Source organism: Callospermophilus lateralis, chromosome 11, assembly GCF_048772815.1.
Source record: "Callospermophilus lateralis isolate mCalLat2 chromosome 11, mCalLat2.hap1, whole genome shotgun sequence".
Lineage (NCBI taxonomy): Eukaryota > Metazoa > Chordata > Mammalia > Rodentia > Sciuridae > Callospermophilus > Callospermophilus lateralis.
Genome location: NC_135315.1, coordinates 98,875,608 through 98,890,670, shown reverse-complemented (window position 1 = coordinate 98,890,670; position 15,063 = coordinate 98,875,608).

Sequence of the window (15,063 nt, the reverse complement as noted above, 5' to 3'; positions counted from 1 at the left end):
TGGCTGTTAAACACAAAAACAAAATTTGTGCCCTAATCAACACAAGGCCAAAGAGAGACCCTGGCCCTAAGGGACTGCTAAAGTAATTCAAACTAGCCAAACTTTAGCTTACTTACCTGCCTTGCAGTGCTTTTTCCCCCAGAAACCACAGGAATGGCTTGTGCTCATAATTTCCCTGGGATCTTTCTGCCACCTGACTGACCCTGGTGCCTCCCCATGTGGCCCTGCATTTTGTAGCAGGCTCCCCACCAACCCCCACAGACACCCCAGCCTTGAGAACTCTGAGTAAAAATCCACATTCTCTACGCAATCATCTTCTGATCTCCTTATCTCTTGGTCTTACCGATCATTAAAAAAATAATAATAGTAAAGTTCTGCCAAATCCTAGAATCAGCAAGTATAAACTAATTCTAAAATGTTACTCCTCCTTTTTTGGGAGTCACCATTGAATATATGCTATGGCCTAGACAAGCGCAACACACTCATCACGAGTCTTCCAGTGTTCAGATTCATATCTTCTAAAGTCTCATCTTCCAGCTCATCCTTAAATCTTACAGTCAAAATCATCTTCCCAAGGAATGAACAGGAGTGCTTCATGCCTTCTTAATAAAGTATTGAGGCTGTCTGTGGTCTAGACCTCAGGCCTTTAATTTGGAGGCAGATGTAGAAATTAAATAAACCTAACATGGGTCAGTTGTGTCCTATTTTGATTTCTTACTGATTATGTAGTGTCAAATACTTCTTCTACAAACCATGTAAGGAGGAGGAATGAGCATGTGTATTATTGCAGGCAAGATATAAATACACCCCAGAACTAGAATACAAGGAGTGAATGATTAGAGTAATAGAAGTAGGTGAAAAAGAAGTGTTCATTCTCTCCATCTTTGGAAAGGAGAATCTTTGATGGTCGAAATGAAGACTGGGAGAAAGGATCTGAGAAGATCTTCTAGACTGCTCTGTGAGACGTTAGCACTTGTGTCTTTTGGAAGTCTTTCAGGAAAGCTTTCTTATGTTGTCTGGAGAATTCCTTATAGTGCTTGAAAAGATGGTTCTTTTTGATGAGAAGTTAATGGGATTAATATAGTGTAGTGTACTGAGGCATACTAACGTTAATCAAACGTATCTCAGTTCTGTGTGCCTCTTCCAGAGAGCAACCCATGTGTCCAATACAAATGACAGACTTTAAGCCTGCTGGCTATCACACCTTATTTTCTTACCTTAATAGACTTATCACTGCATTATTACAATGGAAGGCAGAGGTGATTAATTACCATGTGGGTAATTCCCAGTAGGATAATAATTACCCCCTGAGCACAGATGCATGGAAAAACCACTTAGTTTCCCACACCTTTCATATGCAACAATTCAGCTCAAAACCCATATTTATTCGGTCGATGGAGGAATCCATTTTTGTTAGGGACTTAGAAATATTTGATACTAATTAGCAGATACTACATATTCAGTAAGAAGTCAAAATAGAACACAACTGATCAATGCAATATTTAGTTAATTTCTACATTTATCTCCAAATTAAAGAGATTTAATGCAAGAAAATTTTATTTCTTGCTCACAAAATGCTCAATGAGGATATTTGTGATCAGGAGCAGACTTGAAATGATCCACTAATCCAGGTTCCTTTTATTTCATTATTCTGCCACATTCCATAGGCAGCTCCTAAGTTTGCTGCAGAATGTATGAAGAAAGGGGAAGACACCCAGATACTTAGATCCCTCTACTTTATCATCTCTGACATGTATCTCCTCTCATTTCTTTGGCCAGAGCTAGTCCAAAGACCACATGAACTGCAGTGGCTCTCTGGCTGCTAAGTTTTAGTTTCCTGAATCACTGTGGGCTCCACTTCACAACCCCAATTCTGTGATGTGGATGAAACCAAAACACTTTGTTCATCACTGAGATATCTAAATCACAAACTTACTACTTATAAGGTCCATTCCATGCAAGTAAAAGAAAATAAGAAGAGTAACAATCATAACATAGTCTGATTCAGATATATCCTTGGCATATCTAGAGCCAAATCTGATTCCATCCAGCTTTCTAACACTTCTAAATTTCAATTTTTTTCACATACTGACACCTCTTAAATCTGAATCTCATAATAGATAATGTATTAGAATTATATTTGGCAGAACTTTTTTTTTTACCTTAGTGCTACATAAATTGATGGTATATATTATAATCAGTGCATACTATGTTCAATGAAGAATAGTTTGTCTAAGAGGGAAAAATAAGTTCTATTCAAGTAAATAAAGGAAATAAATGGCTAAACAGATAAAAAAAAAAAGAAACTAGTTTCTTAAAGACACTTTAGAACATTTACAAGACTAATATAGATTTTGCATCTACTAAAGGAGTAGAGTACTCAATGTTGCCCAACTTTTTGGGCCCATGCAACTCTTTTATCCTTCGGCACTTGTTTCCAGTTCAGAATTGGTTCATGTGCGATAATTCAATGCTTCTGTGGTTTGTTAGTCCTTACATTAAGACTTTGACTCTTATTAACACATGCCCAGCCTCCCCGGAGAGCTCTGTCACTTGCTCCTCAGCATTCACATAGCAACCATCTGTCATGCCCAATGGGGACAAATTGTCATCCTTTCTCACTAATCTTCAGTTCCTTGATGACAGCAGCCAACTCTGGTCTGTCTCTGCACACACCACACCTGTCACAATGTCCCATACCTGGGAAGAAATTCAATGCACACCATGTGTATCAGTAATTATGATAGTAATTTTGGAAAATAGTATCCATTGACTTGAGTCTCTTTGCAGAGAGAGGCTAATAAGATACAAGAAAGGACAGATTGTCTCTGTTACCTTCACATTTCCAGCCCTAATGTGTATTTGTTATCCATATGTTATAAGTGCTCCAAAAGCTTCAAAAGAAAGAATGAGTAAATTATATATAGTCAGCCCTTGCCTTGATTAGTCGTCAGCTAAATTTCTCCCATTTTTATCAATGGCCCCCAAGAAAGGAGAAATGTAAATGCCTTTTTTGACTCTCCCCCACTCAGTTTTTCTTTTTTTTTTCTAGAAGGCAACCAATGTCAAAATACTTGAGCAGGTTTCTGATGCAATCCTGCACTAGATGAACAGGTCATATCATAAAGCATTACTTTGCGTGACCCAGGGTTCTTTGATATGTATCTTTGGAAGGAAGTGGGCAATGACGTGGGTAAATTGCATTATTTGTCAGGTAGCTGGTCAATTGCACAAGGGGCTTTCCTTTCCTTCTATCTTTCACACGGGAGGAACCTAAGAAACGGAAGGTGAACAATATCCCAGCTGTGGAAAATAACACATGGAACACTAACAAGGATCCGGTGGATGTTTTCCTTGAGGGACAAAAGACATAATCCAACCCAAAGAGTCTGAATGCTAGTCAGAATTGAGAGCAACAGCCCTAATGCAATGACTTTATTTCCCAGACCTTGTACAGGTCCTGCTTTACCTTAGCCATTATGAGAACCTTACCTTACTTTCATTACAAAAAAAAAAAAAATTGTGTTAACTCTGCATTAGTCCATTTTTGGCTGCTCATGACACAATCCCACATTATAAAGATAACAAGTTTTTTGCAACTCACAGTTCTGGAGGTCCAAAATTAAGGTGCTGCATCTGGAGATGGCTTTCTTGCTGGAGAGTCCCTAATGGCACAGCGATCACATGGTAAGACCAGGAGCATGTGTGTGTATGTGTGACTCTTCAGCTCTCTCTACGCCTTCTTATAAAATCACCAAGACTCACTCATGCCAACTCCACCCTGAGTAGTGTGATCTGATACTAATTGCCTGTCAAAGTACCACGTGTAAACATCAGAGCAGGATTATGATTTCATCTTCTCAACGTTTCACATTGGGGATTAGATTCAACACAAAAGACCTTGAGGGACACACCTTTACCACAGCTGAACCAAACAATAGCTACCTCCAAACTCTGTTCCTCAGGTGTTTTCTCCATAGTGACTCCTGGGCCTTATGTTTTTGTTTTTGTTTTTGTTTTGTTTTGTTTTGTTTTGTACCAGGGATTGAACCCAGGGGTGCTTAACCACTAAACCACCATCCCCAGTGCTTTTTTTGTATTTTATTTAGAGACAGGATCTTACTGATTTGTTTAGGGCCTCACTGACTTGCTAAAGCTGGCTTCTGAACTTGTGATCCTTCTGCCTCACCCTCCTGAGCCACTGGAATTACAGGTGTGTGCCACCACGCCCCGCTTGCTTTTCTTTTTAAAGAAGTCCAGGCAAGGTTTTAGTCACAGAGTTCAGCATGCATTGCTAGCTACATCCTGCTTGGCTTGGAGCTGTTGATGGGTGGGGAAAAGGGAAGTAATCCTAAAAAGAAGATGACACAGAGAGGCTCTTCACCTTGAAAGAAAGCCGGCAATAGTGGAAAAGGGACACAAATAAAAGTAAACTAGCAAGTGGGCACTTGGTGAAGGTGAAACTATTTCAATCGACTATTTTACATTTTATGCTGATGCAAGTATCTGCCTCCTTTCTTGTTTTGAGTCAAAAAGGAAAAAAGGGGGAAATCCCCCCCAACCTTCATGGTCTTAGAAGTTTGAAAAGCAGGAAAAGAAAGAGAAAGAAAGCAAAAGTTTGGATGTGACACGGTGGAAAGGATCACACTTAGGGTAACATGAGAATATGTTTCAAACACTGAACATAAATGTGCTTCCATCTGGACTCTGCATTTTGAACCTCATCACAGTGACGGTGGGTGCCTTTTTCATCTTAGCTCCTCTGAGATCAGGACAGGGAACTGATTCTAATAAACATCACCTGAATGCCTCAGTAAAGGAAAGACTCAATGACACACGTGGAGTTGTAGCCAAAATGCACAGACTCTGGGTGAGATTGGGAGTCTTTGCTTCTTGCACCTGCCTCCCCACCTCCTGCCCATGTGACTTCAAACAAGCCACTTACCTCTGGAGACCTTTGTTTCCCTCTCTGTATTAATCCTGCTGCAAGGAGACAATGGTCAATGCAGGCTAAGACTATGGAACTGTCATGATTTTGTCTTCCATTAATGCTTCATGAAAGTTTCTTACTGCTGGTGTAGGAGTATCACCCTGTGCTCCTTTCTGAGCACAGTTTAATCTAGACTGGTGTCCTAATATCTTCCATCTTTAGTTAGATGGAGTCTTGCATGGCTGAAAGGATGCACAGTCAATGGCACATGGGACTCCTGTTACTTTGTGGGTTGGAGTTTAATTCCTGTAATTGGTTCCAATCACTAAATGAGCACACACCACCTTAACCAGGGCTACTGGTATTGACTATGAAAAGGAGATGGTGACTTAGGGTGTTTTGGGACAACACACAAATAAATAATTAAACTTGTCCTCTCAGGTTCCAGCCTCTGCTTAAAGAAACTCCTCCACATCATCTTCTCCAGTGCTACATTAAACATCTGCTCCTCCCAGTCTCACATATGTACCCACACCAAATCCAAGTGATCTTGCTCTACTTTAAAAATATTGTCCTGGCCCTTATGCTAATTGTCTATTTTGAAAGGTATTTTGTCTCCACTTATATCTCTGCAAAACCAAGGGGATACCAGAATAGATAATACATCAACCTATAGTAAAAAGAAAATCAATTAGTTAAAGCAGAAAGGAGGAACTGTTAAAAATCGTGTTTTTACTTGTTTGTTTGGTTTTACTTTTTTTTTTTTTTTTTTTTTTTTTGCAGTGTGGAGATTGAACTCAGGGCCTCATGTATGCCAGGCAAGCATTTACTGGCACTGAGCCACATCCCCAGCCCTAAAAGCAAATTTTAAAGGTACATATTAGAAAACAATTCATAGTACAACTGCCCCAAACAAAATAAATTGACTTGAATCAACAATAAAATACAACATTAAGCTTAAAGGTGAGGAAATTAAAGGCAAAAATAAGTTCTGTGTGTAAGGCCTTAAATGAATACTCCATTTTCTTTTCCTGAGCTGCTCTGGGACTCCACAGTCAGCACTGCCCGAGGAAGGCCAGAGCCCCTGCTGCCTGTGAGCCTCTGCACAGGTGTCTGCTCCATTTCCACCAATCACATGCCTTTGCATCTGCTTCTGCCTCAGCCCAGCTGGAGAACACATGGTAGGGGACAAGCACTCTGAAATCTCTCCTCCACTCTTGGACACTGTTTCCATGGAGGTAGCTCATTCCCATCTAAATCCCTCACCTTTGAATGTGCTGAAAAGTAACTTTGAAATTACACTCAGAGCCATATGGCAAAGCCGAGGGGCAGCATATGGTCACAGATAGCTCAGTGCTGATCTACAGCATCTTAAGCTCACCTTCCATTTCTCTTTACTCAGGAGGCAATGGTAGGGTTGGCATTCTGTATTTTGAGCTACTTTGTCCTTCTTGTGGGAAAATGAGTCTCCTAATCTGCATCGGTGATAGACTTATTTTAACTTTCATGGTCACAGTAAGGGCAGTGTGCAGAGAAATATCTATATTCGTGATCAATGGGAAGTAAACTGATAAGGAATACTCACAGTGTGGTCTGTCCAATAAAAATGTGACTATCTGATAAGCTTTCACCTGTCAATTCATGTCATGCCCATAAAGCCTGCAGATTGGGACAGATGAGTCCCCTGCAAACCGATGCACAGGTTTGTGCGTGAGATGGCAAGTGGAAAGAGGGACTCTGCTGTCAAACCATGAAGCTGGGGTTTTTTTGTTTTGTTTTGTTTTGTTTTTTAAGGAGCGAAAATGTTTGAAGAGAAGGTAGTTTAAAATAAAACTGGGAGATCAGACACAAGGAATCAAAGAGGAAGAATAAGTAGGCAGAAGAATGGGTGATTCAGGACCTATCTCTAAAACCACTGGCCCTTCCTATCCCACCTCAATGTCGATACCAGTGTGACTGTAAGGACAAAGAATGCTACCATAGTTGCAATACACTCCAGAAAGCAGGACTGGGCCAACAGGTAATGGTTTGGCCACACTCTATCATTAGCCTCTTTCATGGAGTCAAATTACTGAGAAGATGTTGGAGAGCAGGGGCTCTGGCCTTCCTAGGGCAAATTACTGAGATGTTGGTGAGCTGGGGTTCTGGAGCTCAGGTTGACACAATGAATGAAAGGCTTCTCTCTGAGCAATATCTTCAATATAGGAGTTGAGTGTTCAGTGGATGAGGACAGGAGTAGCCCCATATCTCCTTATCTTGTCTATTTCAATAGGTATGACTGCTTTACTGGAATAAGGATGATTGGGCTTTCAGTACTCTAAGTGCATAGGGTAGAGCTTCCCTCCAATTCATGGGGCTGGACAGAAACAGTGAGCACCATATCTTCGAGGCACTCCTCCAGAATTCAGGCTCACAAAAGGTAGTGAGAGCGATGTGAGGAAAGCTGGCATCCTGCCCTTCCTGGAAGATCACTCCTCTGCTAGGGGCTGGGCTGGCGACAGAGGGGATAAAGCCTGTGTTCTTGGTAGCACCTGCCTAGAGTCCAGTTTTTGTCTCATGGAGATGGTGGTGGGAAGTGAGTGAGTGTTTTGGTTCACATGCTATAGCTCTCACTGTTCCCACTGAGTATTAGTGGATTTTCTTAAACAGATGTTTATTCATTTGCTATATGCCCTTTGGACTATTCCAGAGACCGCAAATGCCTGTGTGGGTGTGCAAATGATTTTCATCAATTTCTATGAGGGATATGTCCATGGAGCACTTCATGATACCATGACAGAAGTGGCCTATAGGCCAGTTGTACACCAAAGTTAATATCTCAAGCGTAAGACCTATAATCATACATAGGCTATCAGAGAAAAGAGAAGGAAGTAAAGGAATACAAAAAAGGAAAGAAGAAGAAGAATGAGCAAGGTGAATAAAAGGGGAAAAATAAAAACAAGGAGATAGGGGGAAATACATAAAAGTTAAAAAGAGAAAAATACCCAAAATGATTGAAGTTGGGTCAAAAATAGCATGTGTGTGGAACAAGTGACACAGTGTGGACCTCACTCACACTGGCCCTCGAACAATCATTTTGCCTTCTAATATTGGCCATTTATTTCCCTGTTCATAGCAATGCTAAGTTTCTTAAAGGATATAATAATTTCCTGGATGGAGGGGTCTTCTATTTCAACATAATGAATCTTTCTATTCTTAAAGGACTAGCTTACATAACATTTCCTCCAGAAAGCATCCCATATTCACCAAGACCTCCCTCAATTTCTTTTGTTTTTTTCATTTTTTTCTACTGATTTACCTATACCTCATTTCTTGATGATAACTTCTAGATTTCCTTGTCTCCTGCTTATTCCCAAGTTCAATCTTCTGTAATACCCTTGAAGATTCTTCCAATGTGTTTCTCCAATGTTGTTAACAATAAACATAATGTTAATAACCCTAATTAAGAGATAGATATACTTTTTAAGAATGGGCAGAAGGAGATTGGCACATAATGTGTTCATATTGTCCCATCCATCATAGGAATGAATAACTCTAAATGAACAGATGAATGAATGGCAGAAATAATGAAATGTGCATATGAGCAGATTGGAAAACCAAGAAAAAATAACTCAGTAACCTCCGAGGAGAAAAGAGTAAAATCAGAAGAGGAAACTGAGATCTGTTCTTCTGGGCCATGCCACCATAACTTGCTCTGTGACCTTGAGCATAATACCTACATCTCCCATTTAATTACTCCCCTTTAATGGATGGAGGTACACTTTCTTGCTCAGAGTCTGACATGCTATGCAAAGGGACCTGTAATAAAACAAAATGGGAAGCAGAACAAAACTCTAAGGAATTGAAAATTAAAGAAAACCATGCTTTAAGTGAATTTTAAAAATATATAAAGAGAAGATGACTGCTGCAATAAGATGCTACACTCTAGGTTCCAGAAAGATGTTTTCCTTCCCTTCCCTCCATTACATCATCAACTCAAACAAAGAGCCTATAACTTTGAAATGTTTATTTTTAACAAAGAGAGAATGCTGGACATAACCTCACAGTTTGGAAAATCTTATGTCTCCAGAGTTTTCAGGCTAGATAATTGGATCAGCCTCATCTCACAAATACCACTAGCTCCCAAGTCCATGGAGAAATTTGGTTTAAAATTGCCACTCAGAGCTGTGAGGGACCTTAACATCTCAATTAAATAGTTGACATAAGAACAAAAGGCAAAGAAAATGAGAAGGTGGACTGACTAATTCCTGGAGGAAGGGAATTCAGTTCCTTCATTGCACAAAACATAATATTCATTTAAGTAGAGGTTGTCAGAAGTTATCAGCTCTGAATACAAACATATAAAAGTGCAATAATTAATAATTCAACAACACAAGGTATCCAATTTCTACATGGGGGATTGAAAATCCAATATCTAATTATACAAGGGAAATTGGGGCCCTTTGGACTTCTTCCAGGTAGCAGAACACATCACTCTGGATTTATAATAAGGACTCCCCAAATTAGCCCAGACTTCTAGATAAAAATTTACTAGCAATCAGCTGTGTCAAATGCCAGGAAGGAATCAGAATCACATTGACATCAAGAAGAGAAGATCCCTTCCATAGATTATATCAAAAATTTGACCTTCAGAAAACATTTTCATCTAGAGCTTCTTCTGTCTTCAGAATTCATGTGGCATCACTGAAGGAAAAACATACATCTAAGGAGAAAAGAAGGATGTTAAAATCTTGTCCTGAAAATAACTTCTATCCAAATCAATTAATAAAGATCCTTTAAGCCTTAGACAAAGAGCTATGGTCAAATGTGGAAGTAATAAATGGTGAGGACAAGACAACACTTCATGTCACAGTCCTATTCCAACTTAGTAAAGAGGAATAGAATGAAAGAACGGCAGAATGGAAATTCCATGGTGGAATGGAAATGGAGCATGTCTTAGGGGCAGATAAACCTGACTTTGAGTCACTTCTTTGCAATTTGCCAATTGTATAACTTTAGGCTACTGCTCTAGTCCCATCTATAAAAATGAGCAAAAGGACTTTTTAAGTGAATTTTCCCAAAGGATAACATAAAAATATGCAAAAATATAGTACAGAGACTGGTACACAGTACATTTAAAATACCATTATCTTCATTTTTCTTTCCTTCAAGTTACAACTTAAAGGTTTTTATGACCATAATTTTCTTCTCTGGGTACTATTAGTAGGATTAGAGCATATAATGATGGTGATTGCAAGTGAGATCATGTGATACACCTCACCATGCTCTGTTTGGTATTTCCTTTAGCTTAGATGTATATTGGCCAGGGGTATTGAGGTTAGAGAGGGAAATTAGACCTGCTATCAAGACACTTGAATAGTTCCCTGATGCATTTACAGCATAGCCTGAAGAACATCATTGACCTTTAAGGAACTTAAATTATGCCATCCCCAATAGGGACCCATAATCTAAACTCTGTGCGATAGCTAATCTGCACTGACAACTTGATGGGATTATGAGATGCCTAAAATTAAGAGACTTCTTGGTGTGTTCATGAGTGTGCTTTCAAAAATGATTGGCATATGTGTCAGCAAACTGAGTGGGGGGACCTGTCCTGAATGTGGGTGACACAGCCCAATAGGCAGGGGCCTGGCTGGGAGACATGAGGAAAGAAGAAGGAAGCCAACATAGACACAAGTTCCATCCTTCTCAAGTGGATGCTTAGATTGTTGCTGTGATTGCTTTAGGACATCATAGTCCAGCTCCTTCACTCTTCCAAAGCAGACTCTGATCAGTGATTCTCCAGGGAGCTTCCAGGCCTCCAGTCTCAGACTGGAGCATGATTGATTCTTCTTATTCTGAGCCTTCAGATTCCTGGACTGTGCAGCTACTGGTTCCTCAGGCTCTTTAATCTACAGAAAGCGATCCAGGATCCAATCGTGGGAGTCAATCCAATAAATCCCCCTTTTTGTAATCAAACATATACATACATATATCTATTGATTTTGTTTCTCTAGAGAACATTTACTAATACACTTTGTATTCTGCTATTTGGATTTTTAAAAATCTTCACTAATCTAGATCTGCTCATCAAATTATTCACATTCCTTACATGAAATTTCTAATACTTGTCTTAAATTCATAAACCATTTTACAATTTAGAAAGTGCTTTCATATTCATCAACTCAAAATAAGCCCTAACAAATGTTCTCAATTGTGATATGAGAAATAAAATTCTCTTCTATATGAATTTTTATTTTTTAATTTTTAGTTTTAGATATACATGACAGGAGAGTGTATTTTGACATATTATACATACATGGAGTAGAACTTATTCTAATGAGGATCTGATTCTTGTGGTTGTACATGATGTGGAGTTTCACTGGTTATAAATTCATATATGAACATAGGAATGTTATGTCTGATTCATTCTACTTTCTTTCTTACTCTCATTCCCACTCCCTTCCCTTCATTCTCCTTTGTTAAATCCGATGAACTTCTATTCCTCACCCCCTTGTTGTGTGTTAGCATCCACATATCAGGGAGAACATTCATCCTTTGAAATCTTCATACTTTTTAAAAATTTTTCCATTGTAGCTCTTATTCTACTTTAGCACAGTAATTTTAGAGACGGGTTAATTTCCATTGACCTACCTGACTGGCTTGTTTGTTAAATTAACTAATTGCCCTCACCTCACCTTCAACAGGTTCATGGAAAAATGAGGCAATGAACTATGGAATAAAGGACTCAGATGATAGTACAAAGCTTTATCTTACAGGCTGCTATCTCAGAAGTAAGGCAGAGAGCTAAAGATACCTCACTAACTTGAAAGTCATTCCAAAATGAAAATGTATTAGGATTACATTAAGCGGAAAAAGAGATACTCCTCCTTGTTCCTGAAGACATATGGTTTTCATGAGATGATAGATATTTATCAACTAAAGCCAACTTAAGTGAAGAAAGTAATTTGAACATAAAGGGCTAATTTTCAACATGATTTTTCAACCTATGATAGTAAGAAAGCACCTGTTCTACCACCCCTAAGCCCACTCAACACACTCCTCTCATCTCCTATAAAATGGATCAAGTATAGATGTTTTGTCTAAGATATAGATGTTCTTAACAGTAAAAACATCCTAATTTTGCCAATAGTTTTCAAATTACATGCGGTGAAGTGCTGCAGTCAGCTAGCTAGACAAGGGAAGTTCCTAAGTCTTGGTGTAAGCTCTGCTACCACTTAATGTGTGAATGAGAAAACCAGGTTTCCACTTTTTCGCCCTGGATTGATTTCTGAATGTCCTTTGCCTGCATTGTTCTATGATTCTCTTTTGCAGTACATTTTAATTTGCAACATTATTAAATACTTTGATTGTAGGTTGTTAGTCATGACATTTGTATTTTTGCTTTTCCACTTAACTAACCAAGTGCTTTGATTAAGTTAATAAACCTCCCTGTGCCTCACTTAGTTTCTCCTAGAGAGCTGGTAGAATAATTATAGTGATCCTATGGGTTAGGTAGAAAATAAGAGATGACAAATCTGAAAATGTACTCAGAATAGTTTAAGTTACATCCTTACGTAAATAAAAGTAAGCCACAGCTGTTACTCCTCAAATAAATTAAAAGATCCTTGATACTTGGACCACATATTTCATGTCTCAAAGTGCATCTCTGTAAATCCCATAGTAGATAGGACAGTGCTGGATATGGAGAAATTCACCTAATAAATCAATACTGACTTATTGTAAAAATTAGTCATGGAGGTCTCCAGGAACCTTATCAGACATCTTTAAAATATTCTGTAATAGAGGTCTTCATTAGTGAGGAAAAGAAAAATATTCTCCTGAAACAATAAGCAGGGCGAGTAATTGTGTGTGTGTGTGTGTGTGTGTGTGTGTGTGTGTGTGTTACATTAATACCCCTTCCTCTAGGCGATGTCCAGATAACAAGAATTCAGCACATCTTCACAATGGCTTAAGGTTCTGTGTTCTTAAGCATTTATTGCTAAAATGGACTATACTCTTCATGAAGTCTAGTGGAGAACGCAGGCCTACAGAAATTTCATAAGACGTCAATAAGGAGTGTGTGCACACAAGAGCACACATTACAAATGCTTAGATTTTTTTTTTTGGCTACTGCTGGGGATTATGTATGTTATGCTTAGATATTTTTATTCTATACATTCTTCAGTTCCAAGGTCATCTCCATAAAGCTTTTTCTGATAAATTCATCTAGAAGCGTCTGCAACACTCTCCTCAGTTCTAGAGGTATATTATCTGTTACACCTCCCTGTTTTTATATGCATGACTAGGTAATGTTATTTATGCACATACCTTAAATAGAGGCAGTAGAGTGTGGACTTTGAAATCAGGCAGATCTAGACTTAGAATGCCATTCTGTTATTTAGCATCTAAGCATCCTTGGGAAGATTCTCTAATGGCACCTATACATAAGAGGATCTGGGGGAACCTTGAAATAAAATAGTATATGTAGATGAGCAATAAATCTGCTTCTTCCTCTTCATTCTTTTTCTCGTAACCATATGTCTGAAAGTTCTTAATGACAGAAACTACTACTAGAGTGAAATCCCCTTCTCAGAGAAGGACAAGCATCTTAATGAATTAAAAAAAGACAAAAGAAAATAAAACCCCAAGTTACATCCTGCTTATTAATGGAGAAAGCAAATCAACTTGTTTTTAGAACACTTCAAAGAATTATTGAAGAAGATATAACATTGAATGAAGGAGAATCATAGATTACCCCTGACTTTATGTCTTCATGTTCAATAGAAATTATATATGTTTTGAGAAGTGACAGGGGATTAGAGTTCCTTAGTTGAAATAAAATCTATATATGTACTGGTAGTAGGTCTAACAGAAAAAAAAATTTTTAAAACTCACAGATTTAAGTACCATGTACACACGCACACACACATACACACACCCCCCCCCCACACACACACACACCAGAGTCAGGGACCTAAAATAGTCTGTATTCCTGAGGGAAAACTAGTAATTAAACCAACAGGTAAGGAACATTCAGAGATAATTACCAGTAATACTCAGACACACATCTAATGATTAATAGCAATAGATACTATGGAGGTGATTAATAAAGAGGCAGGTATGTAGAGATAAAGCATAAACGATTAGAATAAAACTCTCTTCAGGCCTTGAGGAAAGACGAGACAAGGCAGAGGAGTTTATCTTTCTAATCATCTGCCACTAACAGGGTCATGTGGCATCCAGAAAAACAGGAGAAGTCTGAGATAAAAACTGAAAAACTGAGAAATTATTCATATGAAAGCTTTGAGCAAGTTCTTAAAACACTCTGTCTCAGAATCCTCCTCTGAAAATGGAACACAGTAATATTTCAGGTCTTCCCCAGCTTTGTGAAAAGACTGATTATTGCTGATTTCTTTCAGTGTTAATTTCAAATATTGAAAAAAGCAGTTGAGAGACTGAAGGAAGACTGGGTCAAAAGTTGAATAATAAAATTTACAAGGAACAAATATTGAATATTTGCCAATAACTGAAACTAAGAATCTCTGAGCTTCAAAATTCCAAGTGTTGATTCATGGGCCAGGAAGTAGGTGTTGAAAAATTGCCAGTTAATAGCATCTCTGTGTAAATTCAACAGGTTGGACGTGTGCTCTGCCTTCCTGGGTGGGATGCCTTTCAAAGCTCTGAGGAATTCCTGCTTTCCACTCACTTACCACAAGCTCAAAAATTAAGCACTCCCATGTCTGTGTCTCAGGATGGTCCTCACAGGCTACCAGCACAGGTAGATTCAAGAACAGACCATATGTTAACACCATCATGGGCTTAAAACCTATATCTATAATGCCAGATAGTTGAAAGGGTTTCCTCTTTCCAAATAAATTCTTCTTTACTTAATGACTTACTTTTTCATTGAGTATTTGTATTTTTTCCTTTTTTCATTTTTTAATTGGCACATAATAATTATACATAATTAGAGGGTCTCATGTGATGTCTCAACACACATACATTATATAATATTCAAATCAGGGTAAGCATATATCAGAGTAAGTATATTAGCTCCTCAAAACATTCATTATTTTTTGTGTTGAAGATATTCAATACTTTCCTCTAGGTGTTTTGAAATATACACAGTACATTATTATTATCTATGTTCA